Source organism: Ipomoea nil, unplaced genomic scaffold (assembly GCF_001879475.1).
Source record: "Ipomoea nil cultivar Tokyo-kokei standard unplaced genomic scaffold, Asagao_1.1 scaffold2975, whole genome shotgun sequence".
Taxonomy (NCBI): domain Eukaryota; kingdom Viridiplantae; phylum Streptophyta; class Magnoliopsida; order Solanales; family Convolvulaceae; genus Ipomoea; species Ipomoea nil.
In genome coordinates this window covers 1,003,929-1,024,507 of record NW_017619403.1, presented here as the reverse complement: position 1 = coordinate 1,024,507, position 20,579 = coordinate 1,003,929, and the positions used below count along the sequence as shown (strand labels likewise).

At 38.4% G+C, this 20,579-nt stretch overlaps 1 pseudogene; it reads left to right on the top strand.

Annotated features, from left to right (window-relative positions):
* The first annotated feature begins 7,416 nt into the window (after window positions 1-7,416).
* Window positions 7,417-8,024, top strand: LOC109163080 (annotated as a pseudogene).
* Window positions 8,025-20,579: the final 12,555 nt, after the last annotated feature.

Genomic DNA, 20,579 nt, shown 5'->3' with positions numbered 1-20,579 from the left:
TTAGTATTTTCGACGGGAACTTCCTGCTAATTAGCAATTACTATTATTTTTATTATTTAATTCAATTCCCATATCTCAATTAGCAAATCCCAATTCTCAATTAGCAATTGGTAGTTTGGCAGTTCCAATATTAATCTATGATTCTCTACAAAGGACGTTCTCCTTCTGCTTTCTTTACAGTCAACACGGCTATAAAGTACACTAACGCAATTTCCAAATCTCCAGTGCAGCACGCAAATGGCAAACGACAGACGCAGCTCGGCAGATCGCAAACGCAACGACAGCTCGGCAGATCGCAACGACAGCTCAAGTGATTCTTCAATTCTTCTTGATCACACAAATTTTCAAGTTCTTCAATTCTCTTAACATGTAATTAAAATTACGTATTTTTTCACAATTTTTATTTATGTTTTATTGACATGACTTAATAATTTTGATTTCAAAAATATATTCAAGAGTTTGTTTCTTGATCAATTATTTATTCATAGATTTTCTAAATAAATTCTTTTTTCCTTAAGATTTTATAATTATGTCTTCTAGAAACTATTCATCTGGTTTTGAGAAGTGTAAAAAAAAAAAAACAAATAAAAGAATTGATCAACTAACTCAATCTCAAAAGAGAGCTCTTGAAAAATTATTTTTAAAACAAATTATATGTATTTTGTATACAATATTTATATTTTGTATACAATATTTATATTTTGATACAACTTTTTGAACAATTATTATTTATATTTAGAAATTACTTGAAAAAAGGCTCCAAATTAAGATATTGCACAGGGCTCCAATTTGTATTAGAACGGCGCTGCCTTTATTGAACTACAATAAAGGTGACTAGAGAGTACCTTTGGTCTGATATGACTTTTCTCAACCACAACAAAGGGAACTCGAAGGTACTTTTTTTGAACGACAACAAAGGTAATTGGAAGGTATTTGTGGTCTAGTGACTTTTTCTTAATTATAACAAAGATAATTAAAGGTACCTATAGTTGATATTTTTCTGAACCACAACAAAATTAAAATAACTGGAGGATACTTTGGGTCTGATGACTTTTCTAAATACAAAGTGAGCTAAAAATACAAATTACATTTTCAAACCCAATAAGTTCATGAAAAAACAATACCGGTAAAATATTGCTATTCAATTAGATGCACATGACCTGCACATACCATACGGATCGTAGTAATTCAAAGGAGTTAATTTCAGCAATGGTTCTCTGACTATTGTGATTTTGTAAAATTGGTCATCGACTATTAATTTAGATGAAAAAGACACGTGACTTTTTAATTTGTTCCAGCAATGGTCTTTGTTATCTATTCGTCTCTTAGCCGTTAATTTACGGGGTAAAATGGTCTTTTTATTATCTACCTTTCTTCTTCCTCATTTGCGTCAGTATTATATACTGTACTGTATTTGATTTTCACGGTTGTTTGCGTGCAGCAGCCCTGGAGGGCGACGGAGGTCCGGCGGTGGCGACGGTGAATATAAATTTATAATGTCAATACCTTAATTTAGTTATGAATTATATACAAGAATAGGAGTTTATTTATAATGACTCAAGATTTCCCTCTGTCATTAATATATATATATATATATATATATATATATATAAAATTATAATTTTAGGGGGAAAAAAGGGAAATCTATGGCTGCTGCTTTACTTATGAGGGCATCTCTTCATCGTCGTCGTTATCCGCTGCTTAAACTCTCTGCTCGCTTTTCCCAGCCGTAAACTGTAAAAAGTCGTCTCAGTCTCATATTTAATTCTACACCTGCATCTACCCATGAACAAAATAGTAAATTAAAGTCTAATCGTCCCCTCACCGCTAATCTCTCCGTTTTCTCTACATGAATCCACTGATTGAAGCTGGGAAAACATGCATTGCATGTCGAATGAGGAGCACTATTTCGAGTCTAATATAAGGCCGAAGCTGGAGCTTCCAAGACCTAATCTCAGCAAGCCGGTAACATTATCATGTCGGACAAGGAGCACCATTGTTCCTTCCCCTGACAAATTACCACATAACTTTATAGTGAAAATTGTGAAAATATGTCTGCAAGGGGTTATCTCAATGGTTCAATACCCAAGGAGAAGGGACTAAGGTTCGACTTAGGTGACGGTAATGTCAGGTTTATGCTCAAAGCGGACAAATCCCTTGTGTAGTGGTGCGTACCAACATTAGGCACCGTCTGCTAAACTATTGAGTCACCATAATTTACCTTCGTCCAAATGCTCTTGTCTTTGGGATTGAGGATTTAATTTTTGGGAGAAGAGAATAATCATGAAAATATCATTTGTAAGCGACAAAAGGAAAGGAAAGTAAAAAAAATAATGAGGTATGAGTTACTAGCACAAACCATGCACCAAAGAGAAACCCACGTAGCACAAACTAGCTAGATAGATTGGAACTACTTATATATTGTACCTGGAAGGATGCTACCACTCCTACCCAAAGTGGTTATTGATCGGCCAAAAATCTTGTGCATGTGGTAACTTAGCTTTCTGAACCACAACAAAGGTAATTGGAGGCTTGTAATTAAGCTTCAATGAGTTGCATGTTTGAAATTATATTTTACTGTTAGAAAATAGAGAATGGTAAATAAATTTTAAAAAACAAAACAAAATTACTTTTCGAATTGCATGCATCTAGTTCATGAATAAAGTACTTGATAGAACTGTCCTTCACTCACAGACATCTTCCCCAAGTGTTTGCAATTATCCTGAAACACTATTTTAGAAATTATAAGAAACAAACTCAAGTACTCAGCCATATAATATTTAATCCGTAATATTGCAAACACAAACCATGCACAACCACGGCACAAACCATGCACCAAACAACGTAATATTACTCAAGGGTACTTATAGTTTGATGTTTTTTTGTTTTCTGAACCACAACAAAGGTAACTTGAGAAAACCTATGGTATGATACTTTTTCTAATACACAATAAAGGTAACTCGAGGGTACTTATGCCTTTTCTGAACCACAACAAAGGTAACTCGAGTGTACATACCTATGATCTAATGTTTTTTCTGAACGACAACAAAGATAATTTGAAGATACTTATGGCTTTATGCCTTTTTTTGTGAACAATAACAAAGGTGAGGGCACCCATAGTGATGTCTTTTCTGAACTACAACAAAGGTAACTGGAGGGTACTATACCCATGGGATGATGATTTTTCTGAATCACAACCAAGATAACTGGAGGGTTCTTATGGTCTGACGTCTTTTCTAAACAACAAAGGTAATTCTATCGTATCTATGATCTTATGCCTTTTCTGGACTACAACAAAAGTAACTCGAGGGTGCCTTTGAGATGAAGACTTTTCTAAACCACAACAAAGGTAATTGGAGGGAACTTGTGGTTTGATGCCTTTTCTGAATTACAACAATGGTACACAACTTGAGGGTACCTATGTTATGGTGACTTTTCTGGAGCACAACAAATGTAATTGGAGGGTACATGTGGTTTTGATGACTTTTTTGAACCACAATAAAGGTAACTAGAGGGCAAATATAATTTAATGTCTTTTCTAAACCACAACAAAGGTATGTAACTAGAGGGTACATGTGGTTTGATGGTTTTTCTAAACCACAAGGGTAACTAGAGGGTACTTGTGGTCTAATGACTTTTCTGAACTACTACAAAGATATCTGGAGGGTACCTATGGTTGATGACTTTTCTGAAGAACAACAAAGGTAACTAAAGGATACATGTGGTCTAATGATTTTTTTGAACTATAACAAAGGTAAGAGTAAATTTCAATACTGGTCCTGTGATTATAGATATTCTGTTAATTGTAGTCCACGACTTTTAAAAGTGTTAATTTAGTACCTTGACTATGCAATTTTTATCAATTTGGGTCATTCCGGCCAAATTGCCGGCTAAATTTTGGAGGAAATTTTAAATAGTTAAAATAATGATGGTATTTTAGTCTTTTTGCATCTCTTTTCTTTCTTCCTAGCAAATTTGCCGGAGAAGGTTGCCGGTAATGGTGAAGGCCGCCGGAAATTTGATTCAAAAATTCTGGCAGCGATCAACACGGCTCCCCAGTATATCAAAATACATTAATCTTAAAAGCTATTTAAGATTGCCAAAAAAGATACTGCTTTTTTTTTTTACATTTTTTTTTTGTTTTGCAAATTTTAAGGAAGATGACTTCATTATTTTTGACTCAAAGTGTTTTGTCAAAGTTATGTGCAAAAGGAATACCAGATCTATAAAGGAATACCAAGCCTAAGAGGAGTAGTTATTGAAGAGTACTAGTTCTAAAGGGAATTGTTATTGAAGTGTTTAGTTCTAGTCTGATTAGGAATAGCTTTATTATTCACGAATCTGTTAGGAATAGCTACTATAAATAGGGGTTGTCCTTTCTTGTAAAACTCAAGCATTCAACATTAATCTGGTGAGGTACGAGAGTCTTTGAGAATAGGATACTAAATTCCCCTAGAAAGTAGTACATGTGTTTAGGTTTCAATAGTTTGGTAGGAAAGATCATTCTATTGTGTAATCTCAGGTTCCAAACAGTGTACTTTAAATATTGAGCTTTTAGTGGATTTAGGCAAGTTCTCAAATTGAGAAGTGCCTCGCAGATTAGGGTTGTTTGCCCGAACTGCGTTACAGATCGTTTGTGTTACAACGTCAGCTTCAACATCATTATGTGCTGCGCTAATATATATTTCAATTGGTATCAGAGCCAAACTGCTTAAGTTATTAGCAGGATCCTAATGGAGTTTCCCAGAGAAGGACTGTCAAACACTAGGCCACCTGCCCTCATTGGCACGAATTTTTCCTACTGGAAAGCCAGAATGCAAATATACATCTTGGCACAAGGAGAAGGTGTCTGGAATGCTATAGAAAACGAATGGAAAACTCCAGTTGATGATAAAGGAAACATAAAACCTAAAATTGACTGGGGTGAAGAAGAAAAAACAGAATATAACTTCAACTCGAAGGCAATGAATGCAATCTATGGAGCTGTGAGCGAAGATACCTTCAAACTGATTGCCTCTACTCGCATAGCCAAAATTGCGAGGAGTATATTGTGCGATCATCATGAGGGAAACACAACTGTAAGACAATCTAAGCTTCAGATGATACAAACTGAGTTTGAAAACCTGAAAATGGAAGAGGAAGAAAGCATCACCCAATTCAGTGCCAGAGTTTTAAGTATATCCGGAGATGCATTCAACTTAGGCGAACCTATACCCGAACATAGGATCGTCAAAAAGGTACTACGCTCACTACCCGGAAGATTCCAAATGAAAGTCACCGCTATTCAAGAACATAAAGATCTAAACACCTACAAACTGAGTGATCTAATGGGAAATCTTCAAACATATGAGCTTGAGATACTGCAAAAAGGGAAAGACAATGACAAAGGAATTGCGTTCCAATCAAAGCAGAAAGGAAGTCCAGAAATTGATACTGAAACCATGGAACAATCAATTGCTCTCCTAACAAAGAATTTCAACAGAGTTCTCAAACAATTCAACAAATTTAGAAACAAAAGTGCTTCAATCAATCAAGGGGACTTCCCAACTGGACAAAATCAATCTATTTCAAAAAGAAGAGACAGTTCAAATACAGAAGGAATACAGTGCTATGAATGCAAAGGTTTTGGACACATCCAATCAGAATGTGCCACATACTTGAAAAGGAAAAATAAAACATATATATCAACCCTAAGCGACGACTCAGATAGTGAAGAAGATGATAGCAACACAAATTTCGTAGCCTTCACCGCTAGCCATGAAAGCAACAATAGCGATGACATGCAAGAGTTACTAGAGGCATACACTCAACTAAATGCCAAGTGGGAGCAAATCATCAAGAAAAATTTGGAACTCATGGAAGATAATCACTATTTGAAGAATGAAAAAGAACGAATAGAGAAACAATACAAAGAAGCTCAAAACGAACTATTAGACTTCAAAAACAAAGAAGCTAAACTTCTACAAGAAATCAAGGAGCTTACCGAAAGACCCAGGACTCCAAGCACAGACACTAGTGAGAATCATCAAACCGAGACACAGGAAGTGTCACAACAGCACTTTCGACACCGAAGAAGAATAAGGTGCTACTATTGCCGCAAACTAGGACACATCAAAACTCACTGCTACTATTGCCGCACTTTTGAGTGTTTTTTGTTTTCTTCCCTCACAGACATCTTCCCCAAGTGTTTGCAAATACCCTGAAACACTATTTTAGAAAATATAACAAACAAACTCAAACCATATAATATTTAATCCGTAATATTGCAAACGCAAACCATGCACAACCACGGCACAAACCATGCACCAAACGATGAAATATTAGTCAAGGGTACCTATGAGCTGAGTTTGATGTCTTTTGTTTCCTAAACCACAACTAAGGTAACTTGAGAGTACCTATGATATAATACATTTTCTGAACCACAACAGATGTAACTTGAGGGTACATACCTATGACCTGATGTCTTTTTTAAATGACAATAAATGTAATTTGAAGGTACTATTGGCTTGATGTGTTTTTCTCAACAATAACAAAGGTACGTAATTTGAGGACACCCATGGTCTGATGTCTTTTCTTGCACTACAAAAGAAGGTAACTGGAGGGTACTATACCCATTAGATGATGACGTTTCTGAATCACAACAAAGATAATTGGAGGGTTCTTATGGTCTGACGCCTTTTCTAAACAAAAACAAAGGTAACTCTATCATACCTATGATCTTATGCCTTTTCTGGACTACAACAAAGGTAGCTGTAGGGTGGCCTTGAGATGATGACTTTTCTGAACCACTACAAAGCTAATTTGAGGGAACTCGTGGTTTGATGCCTTTTCTGAATCACAACAAAGGTACACAACTAGAGGGTACCTATGGTATGATGACATTTCTGGACCACAACAAAGGTAATTGGAGGGTACATGTGGTTTGATGACTTTTTGAACCACAACAAAGGTAACTAGAGGGCAAATATAATTTAATGACTTTTTCTAAACCACAACAGAGGTATGTACCTAACTAGAGGGTACTTGTGGTCTAATGACTTTTCTGAACTACAACAAAGATATCTGGAGAGTACCCATGGTTGATGATTTTTTTGAACCACAACAAACATAATTGGAGGATACCTGTGGTATGATCCAATTTCACTATATATTAACTTAATTAAAGTTACCATGTAAGTTAACCAACCAATTAACTCAATGCAAGTTACTTGTGCCATGCATTATTGAGTACCGAACCAACCAAACAACGAAAGGTAAATTGCTATTCAATTAGATGCACATGACCTGCACATACATACGGAGTAATTCAAAATATGAAAAAAGTTTAATTTCATGCAACAAAAGATATAAACATCCATCATATCACCCCTAATCTCTCCGTTTTCTCTACACTGATCCTAGGAAATCATGCATTGCATGTCGGATGAGGAACCCCATTTCGAGTCTAATATAATATAAGGCCGAGGCCGGAGCTTCCAAGACCTAACCTCAGCAAGTCAGTACTATCCGTAAGAACGGTTAAATTATCATAAAAAACCGCCCCTATACGAGCTTGTGGAGATTTAATTCCACATCTAGCATGGTCATGCTAAATGTCACTTTGTTCATTCTCCTCACAACTGTGATGTTCTTCGTGTTTCCGGCACATATTACTAGCTTATTGATATCTCGAAGGATGGATTTGTGAGTCTTCTCACGGGGAATGGTAACACAAAGGATGACTCTCAGGCTTCCAATTGATGAAGCTCTGCTCACAAAGACCAAGGATAAATTTGGTGAGTAGAAGGAGTTTCTTTTTTATACGTTTTTCAGGTTATGCTAAACTAATGTTAAACCCATAGAGCTTACTTTTGCTTAAGAGTCGTTGGAAGGGATAGATCGCATCTAAAGGTTATTCTAGAATGTAAATCGTGAGCCGCTAAGCAATCTTCCGGGTAGAATGAACTTGTTGTGTCTGTGATGCCCGGCATGGGTGAGGAGCAGATATGTGCCCTCAAGGATATTGGAGAAAAGAACTAGAAACTACGGAGTATGGACTCAATTTGTTGAAGAATTTCTTCTACAAGATTTGATTTATTTTGATATATTTCTATCCTAACTATTAAGATTTTGTATTTGGTTCGAAAAAATAAAAAACAAACGGTGCCTGTGGTGTTTTAAGGATGAGAAAAATTGCCACATAATTTTATATTGAAAATCGTGAAAATATAACAAACAAACTCAGCCATATAATATTTATAATCCGATCCGTAATATGGCAAACGCAAACCGTGCGCACCCACTGCCCAAACCATGCACCAAACCACAGTAATATTATTTAAAGGTACCTATTGTCTGATGCTTTTTGTTTTTTTTGAGCCACAACAAAGGTAATCAGAGGGTACTTATGATATGATAACTATTTTGAACCATAATAAAGATAATTCGAGGGTACCTATAGTTTGTTGCCATTTCGGAACCACAACAAAGGTAACTCGAGGATACCTATGGTCTGATACTTTTTCTGAATGACAACAAAGGTAACTCAAGGGTACTTATAGACTGATGCCTTTTCTGAACGACAACAAAGGTAAATTAAGGGTACCTATGGTCTAAGACCTTTTCTGAACTACAACAAAGGTAGCTGGAGGGTACGCATGGGATGATTTCTAAATCACAACAAAGACAACTGGAGGATACCTGTCTGACACCTTTTTGAACAACAACGAAGGTAGCTCGAGGGTAACAATGATTTATGCCTTTTATGAACTACAACAAAGGTAACTGAAGGGTACTCGTTGGTGATGACTTTTCTGAACTACAACAAAGGTAACTAGAGCATAGGATTGATGCATTTTCTGAACCACGTACAACAAAGGTAACTACAGGGTACCTATGGCCTGATGACTTTTCTGAACTACGACAAAGGTAACTGGAGGGTACATGTCGTTTGATGACTATGCTGAACCACAACAAGGGTAACTAGAGGGTATGTGTAGTGTAATGACTTTTCTGAACCACAACAAAGGTAACTGTAGGGTACATGTGGTTTAATTTGCTGACTTCTCTGAACCACAACAAGGGTAAGTAAAGGTTAGTTGTGGTCTCATGACTTTTCTGAAACACAACAAAGATAACTGGAGGGTACCTATGGTTGATGACTTTTCTGAACAACAACAAAGGTAATTGGAGGGTACCTTAATTTAGTTATGAATTATATACAAAAATAAGAGTTTATTTATAATGACTCAAGATTTCTCACTGTCATTAAATATATATATATATATATATATATATATATATATATATAATTTTAGGAGAAAAAGGGAAATCTATGGCTGCTGCTTTACTTATTAGGGCATCTCTTCATTGTCGTCGTTATCCGCTACTTAAACTCTCTGCTCGCTTTTCCCAGCCGTAAACTGTAAAAAGTACTTGATTGAACTGTCCTTTCACTCACAGACATCTTCCCCAAGTGTTTGCAAATATCCTGAAACACTATTTTAGAGAATATAACAAACAAACTCATGTATAATATTTAATCCGTAATATTGCAAACACAAACCATGCACAACCACGACACAAACCATGCACCAAACGACGTAATATTAGTCAAGGGTACCTATAAGTTTGATGTCTTTTGTTTCCTAAACCACAACTAAAGTAACTCGAGACTACCTATAGTATGATACCTTTTCTGAACAATAATAAAAGTAACTCGAGAGTACATACCTTCAGAGACGGAGGCACATGGAGAGTGCAGGGGGCCTTGCTCCCCCCCCCCCCTCCCTCCCCCTCCCAATTTTTTTAAATATTATAATGTCACTTAGGAAAGTGGAAGAAATTTTTTCCCTCATCAAAATGTTTTGTCCCCTTCTCCCAAAAGATTGAATCCCAACCCTAAGGGCCCTCCACACCCCGGGCCAACAGAGTATTTCGGAGGATGTAAATCACGGTGACTCAATGTTTTGTCCCCTTCAATCAAGCTTTTAGAGTGAATTTTATACGTATTTTTGTTGGCTTTCAATCTCATACCAGACAAGTAGACAACGGTTCACATCTTTTTCTTCACGCTACAAGTCTACAGTAATTTTTCCCTTTTCTTTTTGAATCTTTGAATCATTTGAATTTTGATGAATTACTCTAGTGTTCCTTCAAAACTGATTTATTTTCGAATTAATTAGTTTTTTTAGAGAGTTTTTTTTGAGGATTTTTTTTTGGCGAATTTGAAGGTTTTAATTACATCATAAATCAGCCAGCCGATCTCAACCCTTTCGATGAGGAAGAGAAAGAAGTCAATCCATTTTTGGTTACCAACTAACCTCCTCTTCATTTGCCGCTTCTTCCTCTTTTACTGCAGATTCTTAACTCTTTTTTTTTTCTGGTTATTATGCGTGATTTGTTGACAGATTATGGTATATTGCAGAGTTCGCGGATTGTGATCTAGATCTAAATTTTAGTAAATTTATAATATATTGATTATATTGAAATATGTTAAATTGATATCAACGTATTTGATTTAGTAAACTTCTATCATCGTTGCCCCCCCCCCCCCACCCTCCCATCCTGACTCCGTCCCTGCATACCTTTGACATGATGCCTTTTCAAAGCGGCAACAAAGGTATTTTGAAGGTATTTATGGCTTGATGCATTTTTCTGAACAATAACGATGAGAATGGTGATAATTCATTCAGTTGGAAAAGGATAACAATTACAATACTAAAGCAGATGATCTAACGTAAATTATTCCTATACAATATGCTAGCCACAATACTAACCTATTGACTTAATCAAATGTTACAGGAATAATAATAATAATAATAATAATAATAATAATAATAATAATAATAATAATAATAATAATAATAACATGACTAACACTCCCCCTCAAGCACAAGGAGGATGCATAACCACATTGAGCTTGTACTGCAAAGTAGCGAACCGCGGGCCGGGTAGCGGCTTGGTGAAGATATCTGCTAGTTGATCCTTAGTCGACACAAAGTTGACTGTCATATCTCCGGATGCAACCTTGTCTCGAACGAAGTGATAGTCAATCACCACATGCTTGGTCCTAGCGTGAAAAACTGGGTTGGCACAAAGATAAGTAGCCCCGAGATTGTCACACCAGAGAGTAGACGGCTCGCCATTATGGAGCGATACAACCCACGTGACCTCAGCCGAAACATCTGCTAGAGCCTTGTATTCAGCCTCAGTGGAGGAGCATGCAACAGTGCGTTGCTTCCTGGATAGCCATGAAATGAGATTGGTCCCGAGAAACACAGCATACCCACTAGTACTCTTCCTGTCAATCGGACAACCGGCCCAGTCGGAATCTGAAAAGGCAAGAATAGCAAACGAGGTAGAGACTGACAGCCGTAGACCGTAGGTTAGAGTCTCCTTAATGTATCACAGTACTCGCTTCAAGAGGCCCCAATGATCCACAGTCGGAGAGTGCATGAATTGACACAACCGGTTGACAACATAGGACAAGTCTGGCAGCATAATAGTTAAGTACTGAAGTGCCCCAACAATGCGACGGTACTGAGTCAGGTTGTCAAAAGATTCCTGAGTCGGTGAGACAGCCTGAGTTACCGCAGCCGGTGTATAGAGTGGCTTGCAGTCAGTCATGCCCGCACGGGCTAGTATGTCACTCATGTAACGGCGTTGCGAGAGCATCATGCCCGAGTCGAGTTTGACGGTCTGGATGCCAAGAAAGAACCCTGGAGTACCGAGATCCCGAATTTTGAAGGTCTCTGACAAGCGGCTAAGAAGGGTAGTGATCAACGTTACATCATTACCCATCATGATAATATCGTCTACATACACCAACAGAAAGACTCGAGAGGTGCCAGTTGAGTAATGAAAAAGTGAGACATCCGTTGTAGACGGAAGAAAACCTGCATAAAGCAAATAGTCATACAGCCTTTTGAACCACGCCCGAGGGGCCTGTTTCAGGCCATATAAAGAGCGTTGAAGATGACACACGTGATCCGGATGTGTCAGATCTTCATAACCCGGAGGCTGTTTCATGTAAACAGTTTCAGCTAAGTGCCCATTAAGAAAGGCATTGTGGACATCCAGCTGGCGCAGTGTCCAATGATGAGACACAGCAAGAGAAAATAACAGGAGTACAGTAGTCGGTTTGACAACTGGACTGAAAGTGTCGAAGAAGTCCTCGCCGACCACCTAGTTAAACCCCTTGGCCACAAGCAGGGCTTTGTAACGCTCTACCGAGCCATCGGCAGTGCGTTTGGTCCTGAACACCCATTTACATCCAATCACATTGATGTGGGGTTCAGCCGGGACCAATGACCAAGTGTTGTTGTGCAGGGGTGCATTAAACTGTTGATCCTTGGCTTTACGCCACTGTGGGTGCCCAACGACTTGTGAGTAGCATGTCGGATCAGTGGTCGCGTTTAACGCGTGAAATTCTTCTCCCGTACCCCGAGTCATACGGCGCAGCCGCATTACATGATCCCAAGCCTGGGGTGGGGCTTTGCGAACCCTGATAGCGCGGGTCCTGACAGGCCCTTCAATAGCCAAATGCGGTGGTCCTTGAGCCAAGGGTACAGGACTAGCTGATGGACCTGGTACCGTCCCGGTTGACGCCACCGTAAGTTGGGACACAGTCTGAGTTAAAATAGGACTGGCCGCCCACCGTAGTGCAGGTGGGGACAGCGAGATGTTGGCCTGTTTCTCCATGTCTGTAAAAGGAAAAATGTGTTCATCAAAGCGCACATGGCGACAGATATAGATTTTTCCAGATGTTAAGTCAACATATCTATAACCCCTATAGGACAACGGGTAACCTAAGAACACACAAGGTGCCGAACGATACTCTATCTTGTTCCGATTGTAAGGCCGAAGATAAGGGTAACAACGACACCCGAATACCCGAAGGAACATGTATGGGGGTGACACTTTGTGTAGAAGACTGTAAGGACTTTGGAACTGTAAGACAGAGGAAGGTAGATAATTTATTAAGCAAGTTGCAATTTCAAAAACATAGTCCCAGTATTGTAACGGGATTGAACCTTCGGCCAGTAGGGTCAATCCGGTTTCAACTATATGCCGGTTTTTGCGTTCTACCTGCCCATTTTGTTCGTGCGTATATGCACATGACTGCCGATGGTTTATACCGAGATTAACAAAAATGTTATGTAGTTTGCGATACTCCCCACCTAGATCTGATTGAATAGACTTGATAGAACGCGAGAATTGGCGTTATACCATGACACGAAACGACTCGAATGTTTTATATATGTCTGATTTTACCCGTGAGGGATAAAACCAGAAGAAACGCGAAAAGTCGTCTACAAAAAGTACAAAGTATCTAAAGCCACTAGAAGAAATTACAGGAGAAGGTCCCCAAATGTCGGTATATAATAAATCCAACACATTTTTACTACTAAAAGGAACCCTATCTAAAGGAAATCTAGAAGCTTTTCCCATATCACATGACTTGCATGACTCCAACGAAGTGGCTTTATTCGTCGCAACTGGACAGGTTTGTAAAACACGACTTTGAACGTTTGCATGTGGATGGCCAAGTCTTCGATGCCACACATCAGGAGTTGTACGGGAAGTGAGATAGGCGAAGTGAGACTGTGACACCGGGAGTCTATACAGTCCACCCGAAGTGGGACCCTTAAGCAGCACTGCCCGAGTTGTGGAATCCTTCACAAAAAAATAATTCTTGTGAAATTAAAAAAAAAAAAACAGTTATTTTCATTAGTAAATCGCTGAACCGAGAGCAAAGGAACTGACAGTTCGGGAACAAACAAGACATTAGATAACTTTAATGATTTAGACGCAGATGGTACAGATGTGTGACCAACACGGGAAATAATCAAACCTGCACCATTACCCACGCGTAGAACATCACCACCAGTGTATTCTGCTGATTGAGACATCAAAGTGGGATCCGGTGTGGCATGAGCCAAGGCTCCGGTGTCGGGAACCAGCCGGCAGTGGATCCCGTCGCGACATCCTCGCCGGAGACGGCGACATGCGCCTGCGCCTGAGACTGGCCGGTGTAGCGTTGATAGCAGGTCACGGCGGTGTGGCCCTGTGCCCGGCAAATCTGGCAGTGAGGGACGCCGTTCCGGTCACGACCCCGGCCCTGTCCTCCTCGGCAGCGATTACGGCCCTGGCCATTGGAGCCACCTCGTCCGCCGTCGCCTCCATTCCGGCGACCACGCCCAGCAAAGTGCACCGACGGGGCAGTCCCGAAGCCGACGTCTGATCCCGCCGGAAAGTCCTCCGCATGGATAAACTCCTAGGCCTGCAAGTAATCCGAGATTTGGGAGATGGTAACCGGGGTGCCTGTCGCTGTGAGAGACGACGCCATGGCACGATACTCCGAACGCAGCCCTCTGAAGATGAACAGGTTCTGTTCATCCAACGAAATTGGCTTGCCAGCCAATGCAATGTTCTCCACCAGTAACTGTGCACGGCCGAGATACTCGGCGGCGAAGCTGTTTCCCTGGCGAAGCGAGTGGAATTGGCCAAGGAGGCTCAGGCAGCGTGCTCGGGTAGAACTACTCAGTGCCGTCGTGATCGATTCCCACACCTCCCTGGACGTAGACCGTCCGACAGCCAACTGCATTACCTCATCCGAGAGGGATGAGATAAGCAAGGACAAGATCGACTAATCTTGTTTGATCCATGCTTTGTACGCAGGATTTGGGATCGGAGATGGGGTGGTGGTGACGAATGCCGACTCATCGGAGATAGGCGCAGCATCAATTACCGGCGGCGGGCATGGTGTCTCACCATCAACGTAGCCTAACAACTCCTGGCCACGGAGGAAGGGCACCAGTTGAGTCCTCCAAAATAGGAAGTTGCGCATCGTCAACTTTATGGAAACAAAGTGATGCGCAGTCGCCAGAGGATTGGGGGTGGCGGTCGGCGTAGCAGTGATGGCGGCGGTCACGGTCCTCTCAGATGAATTAGTGGACATATCGGTGATGGGTGGTGGGGTGCGGTGGTGGTGGAAGGAGAAGATTTCAGGAGAAAGAATCTAACCTGGCTTGCTGATACCAGATAAGAATGGTGATAATTCATTCAGTTGGAAGAGGATAACAATTACAATACTAAAGCAGATGATCTTACGTAAACTATTCCTATACAATAGGCTAGCCACAATACTAACCTATTGACTTAATCAAATGTTACAGGAATAATAATAATAATAATAACATGACTAACAACAAATGTACGTAATTTAAGGGCACCCATGGTTTGATGCCTTTTCTGCACTACAAAAAAGGTAACTGGAGGGTACTATATCCATTGGATGATGACTTTTCTGAATCACAACAAAAGTAACTGGAGGGTTCTTATGGTCTGACGCCTTTTCTAAACAACAACAAAGGTAACTCTATCGTACCTATGATCTTTTGCCTTTTCTGGACTACAACAAAGGTAGCTGGAGGGTGCCCTTGAGATGATGACTTTTCTGAACCACTACAAATCTAATTGGAGAGAACTCGTGGTTTGATGCCTTTTCTGAATCACTACAAAGGTACACAACTAGATGGTACCTATGGTATGGTGACTTTGCTGGATCACAACAAAGGTAATTGGAGGGTACATGTGGTTTGATGATTTTTTTGAACCACAATAATGGTAACTAGAGGGCAAATATAATTTAATGACTTTTCTAAACCACAACAAAGGTATGTACCTAACTAGAGGGTACTTGTGGTCTAATGACTTTTCTGAAATACATAAAGATATCTGGAGGGTACCTATGGTTGATGACTTTTTTTGAACCACAACAAAGGTAACTGTGGGATACTTGTGGTATGATCTAATGACTTTTTTGAACCATAAAAAGGTAATTAGAGGGTACTTATAGTTGATGATTTTTTTGAACCACAACAAAGGTTATTGGAGGGTACCTTTGATCTGATGACTTTTCTGAATCACAACAAAATTATAAATGGAGACTAACTACATGCGATTTTATAACTTTTCTAACCACAACAAAGGTAATTGGATAGTATCTGTGGTCTAATGACTTTTCTGAATCACAACAAAAATAAATGGAGGCTAGTAGGCTACATGTGGTTTGATAATTTTTCTGAACCACAACAAAGGTACTTGTAGTCTAATGAATTTTCTGATGACTTTGACGAATAGCTTGAGTTGTTTGGTGCCCAGCGATCAACTGTGCCACTTAAGTGCAGCTGTGTTGCTCCTCCATCTTGATGTTAGGAAAAATTATGGATGTATGGAACCGAGATCAAGGAAATACAATGTAGGAATAAATTGAAAAAAAAAAAAAAAAAAAAAAAAAAAAAAAAAAACAACTAAGGCTTTTTTTCAAACACTATCCTATACTATATAATAAGTTTTTATCACCCTAAGACAAAACATTCAAAGAGTTGGAGAAATTACTTGGATTGGAATTAAGTAATTGAAGAAGAGAAGAAGAATTAGAAATTGGTCTTGGAATTAATACTGCCCTCACTAAAATTAGAATCCATAACCTTTCATTTGAAAAAGTCATTTCATATCACTTGACCATAAGGTCATTGGCCACTTCCAATGGATAATTAGTAATTTGAATTTGATATAGAACAGATATTACTTGGTAAAAAGTAATGAGTATTTCAAAAAAAAAAAAAATTAATATTACATATTCCATTGGTAGCTAATTTAGGAAAGTGCATCTTTTCCTATGCTTTTTACCTTCTAGAATTTTTCATTGATATTATTCCATTAAAGGGCCACTAAATAAAATAATGTTGAAAAAAATGTTGGACATATATATTTAATCTCAGTTACCTACACTTGCAAAATAAGAAAGCTTCATTTTTTTTTTTTTGGTGTAAACTACAATATGGTCCGAGTCTTTCTCTGTCTGTTTGACGGTCCAAGTCCATTCGGTTCGCTCCGAGAAGCATAGAAGCTGGCCCAAAGGGAATCATCACTTGTGGGAATCGAACCCAGTTTATCATAAAATTTTTCCCACAAAAAGAGCTCATTTGCCACAAAGTTAATAAGAAAGCTTCATGCTTCATTTAATAGTTCATAATGTTAGCAATTAAAATCCAATTTCACTATATATTAACTTAATTAAAGTTACAATGTAACTTAACCAACCAATTAACTCAATGCAAGTTACTTATGCCATGCATTATTGAGTACCGAACCAACCAAACAACGAAAGGTAAATTGCGGCAATTTATATCCTGCACCACGGTTTGCGTTGCATTGTGCGCCCAGATGCAAAACGACGTCGTTTTAACATTTTTATTTTTTTTTGAAATTTCGCTACCCAGTGTTTGACAGTTAATTTTCCTTTTAAAAAAAATCTCATTTTAAAAAATGTACATAATGTTATACTAGAATACACATAATTGTATACATAATTGTATACATGAATGTACATAATTATATAAAAAAAATACACATACTCTTTTTTAAAAGATAATACACATAATCTAACATAATACATAATAAACATAAATTTTTAATATAATTCACATCAACTCTTAACATAATACACAAAAATTTCCTGATTCGAATGTACATAATTGTATAAAAAAAAAGTACATAATTATATAAAAAATGTACATAATAAAAAATATACATAATTGTATAAACAAATATACATAATCATGTCAACTCCCTACCGCGCCTCCCAAAACGATGTCGTTTTGGGAGGCGCGAGGCGCACAGTGGTGCAGGGTATAACGATTGGTAAATTGCTATTCAATTACATGCACATGACCTGCACATACGGAGTAATTCAAAATATGAAAAAGTTTCATGCAACAAAAGATATAAACATCCATCACCCTGATCGCCCCCTCACCCCTAATCAGGGACGGAGCTAAAGGGGGCAGGGGGGCGACTGCCCCCCTCACCCTCACCCTACCCCCTATATAATCTTGGTATGAATATATGTATATATACTACAGGTTTTAGTATAAGTATAAAAAAACAAAACTATTAAATGTTAACATGAATGAGTTAGATTACTTGGTAGAGCATATGTTTGGTAATTATTATAAAGGTCAAGGGTTCAGATCTTAGCATTAACATATTTTCATATTGCCTAATCTCTCCGTATTCTCTACACTAATCCTCGGAAAACATGCATTGCATGTCGGACGAGGAGCACCATTTGGAGTCTATTATAAGGCCTACATGCATTGCATGTCGGACGAGGAGCACCATTAAGGCCTACATGCATTGCATGACCTTGGTCTATTATAAGGCCTACATGCATTGCATGTCGGACGAGGAGCACCATTAAGGCCTACATGCATGCATTGCATGACCTTGGTCTATTATAAGGCCTACATGCATTGCATGTCGGACGAGGAGCACCATTAAGGCCTACATGCATTGCATGACCTTGGTCTATTATAAGGCCTACATGCATTGCATGTCGGACGAGGAGCACCATTAAGGCCTACATGCATTGCATGACCTTAGCAGACCAGTACTATCCGTAAGAACGGTTAAATTATCATCAAAAACGACCATGCTAAATGTCACTTTGTAAATTATCATCAAAAACGACCATGCTAAATGTCACTTTGTTGGGATCGACACTGCTAAGAAGCTTGAAGATATTGTTCATTCTCCTCACAACTGTGATGTTCTTCGTGTTTCCCGCACATATTACTAGCTTATTGATATCTCGAAGGATGGATTTGTGAGTCTTCTCACGGAGAATGGTAACACTAAGGATGACTCTCAGCTGGCTTTCAATTGATGAAGCTCTGCTCACAAACACCAAGGATAAATTTGGTGAGTAGAAGAAGTTTCTTTTTTATACGTTTCCCAGGTTATGCTAAACTAATCTTAACCCCATAGAGTGTACTTTTACTTAAAAGTCGTTGAAAAATGTAAATCGTGTCTAAAGGTTATTCGAGAAGGTAAATCGTGAGTGGCCAAGCAATCTTCCGAGTAGAAGGAACTTATTGTGTCTGTGATGCCCGGCATGGGTGATTTGGCTCTAATATTTATATACGGGGTAACTCAACTTGTTGAAGAATTTCTTCTACAAGATTTTATTTATTTTGATATATTTCTATCCTAATTATTAAGATTTTGTATTTGGTTCGAAAAAAATATAAAACAAAACGGTGCCTGTGGTGTTTTCGGGATGAGAAAAATTACCACATAATTTTATATTGAAAATCCTGAAAATATATATCATTTGCAAGACAAAGAAAAAGAAAGAAATGAAAAAGAATGAGATATGATATATATTTTAGAAGTTCGCTAGATTTCAAAGAATGAGATATGATATATATTTTAGAAGTTCGCTAGATTTCCATGGATAAACCAAGTAGCAAGTAGTTACACTTTTATAAACTAGCAACTACACACATATATGATTATAGTCCTACTCTATAGCACAAATATAACAAACAAACTCAGCAATATAATATTTATATTAATTCGATCCGTAATATGGCAAACGCAAACCGTGCACACCCACTGCCCAAACCATGCACCAAACAATAGTAATGTTATTATGCAAGGGTACCTATTGTCTGATGCTTTTTGTTTTTTTTTTGAGCCACAACAAAGGTAACCGGAGGGTACCTATGGTATGATAACTATTTTGAACCACAATAAAGGTAATTTAAGGGTACCTATAATTTGTTGTCTTTTCTGAACCACAACAAAGGTAACTCGATGATACCTATGGTTTGATGCCTTTTCTGAACGACAATAAAGGTAACTCAAGGGTACTTATAGCTTGATGTCTTTTCTGAACGACAACAATGGTACCTCGAGGGTACCTATGGCCTAATTAAGACCTTTTCTGAACTACAACAAAGGTAACTGGAGGGTACATGAGATGATTTCTAAATCACAACAAATTAAAGGCAACTGGAGGGTACCTATGGTCTGGCAACTTTTTTGAACAACAACGAAGGTAGCTCGAGGGTACCAATGATTTTATGCCTTTTTTGAACTACAACGTAACTGAAGGGTACCTGTGGGATGATGACTTTTCTGAACCACAACAAAGGTAACTGGAGGGTCCATGTAGTTTGACTTGGCCTTCAAGCCTCCACTCACACCAATTGTTGGACTTGACATTTCACTGATCTCCGCCCAACAATAAAAGTAATAAAGAAAACTCAAAATTTCATACAACAAAATCTAAACCGCTATTCAACTATAGATGCACATGTTCTGCACAAAGAATGCAACGGACCGGAGTATGTAATTGAAAGTAAAGTTGAAAGCACATATACCTTCAGTATAGAGGCTCTTCCATCATATGCTGGAAGTCTCTTTAATTTAATTTCAAAATGAGATGAGCTGTTATGCCTTGAAGCTGTTTGTATTGTCTCAGGTGATCGAGAAGAAACCTTCTACAAAGTGTTTTTGCAATCATCACAGACGATGTTGGCTCAATCCTCATCCAATGACTAGTTACTATAGGGTATAGGCGCATTGTAGGAACAGTCCAATGTCTCATGTGTATTTTTAAATTAGTGTATTAGGATTTATATATCAAAGTATCATTTCGTATTCTGACGTATATCAATGTAAGATTATCAATTTTTTTTTAAAAATAATATTTCAAAAAAGCAGCTTCCACTCTTAGCCATTGA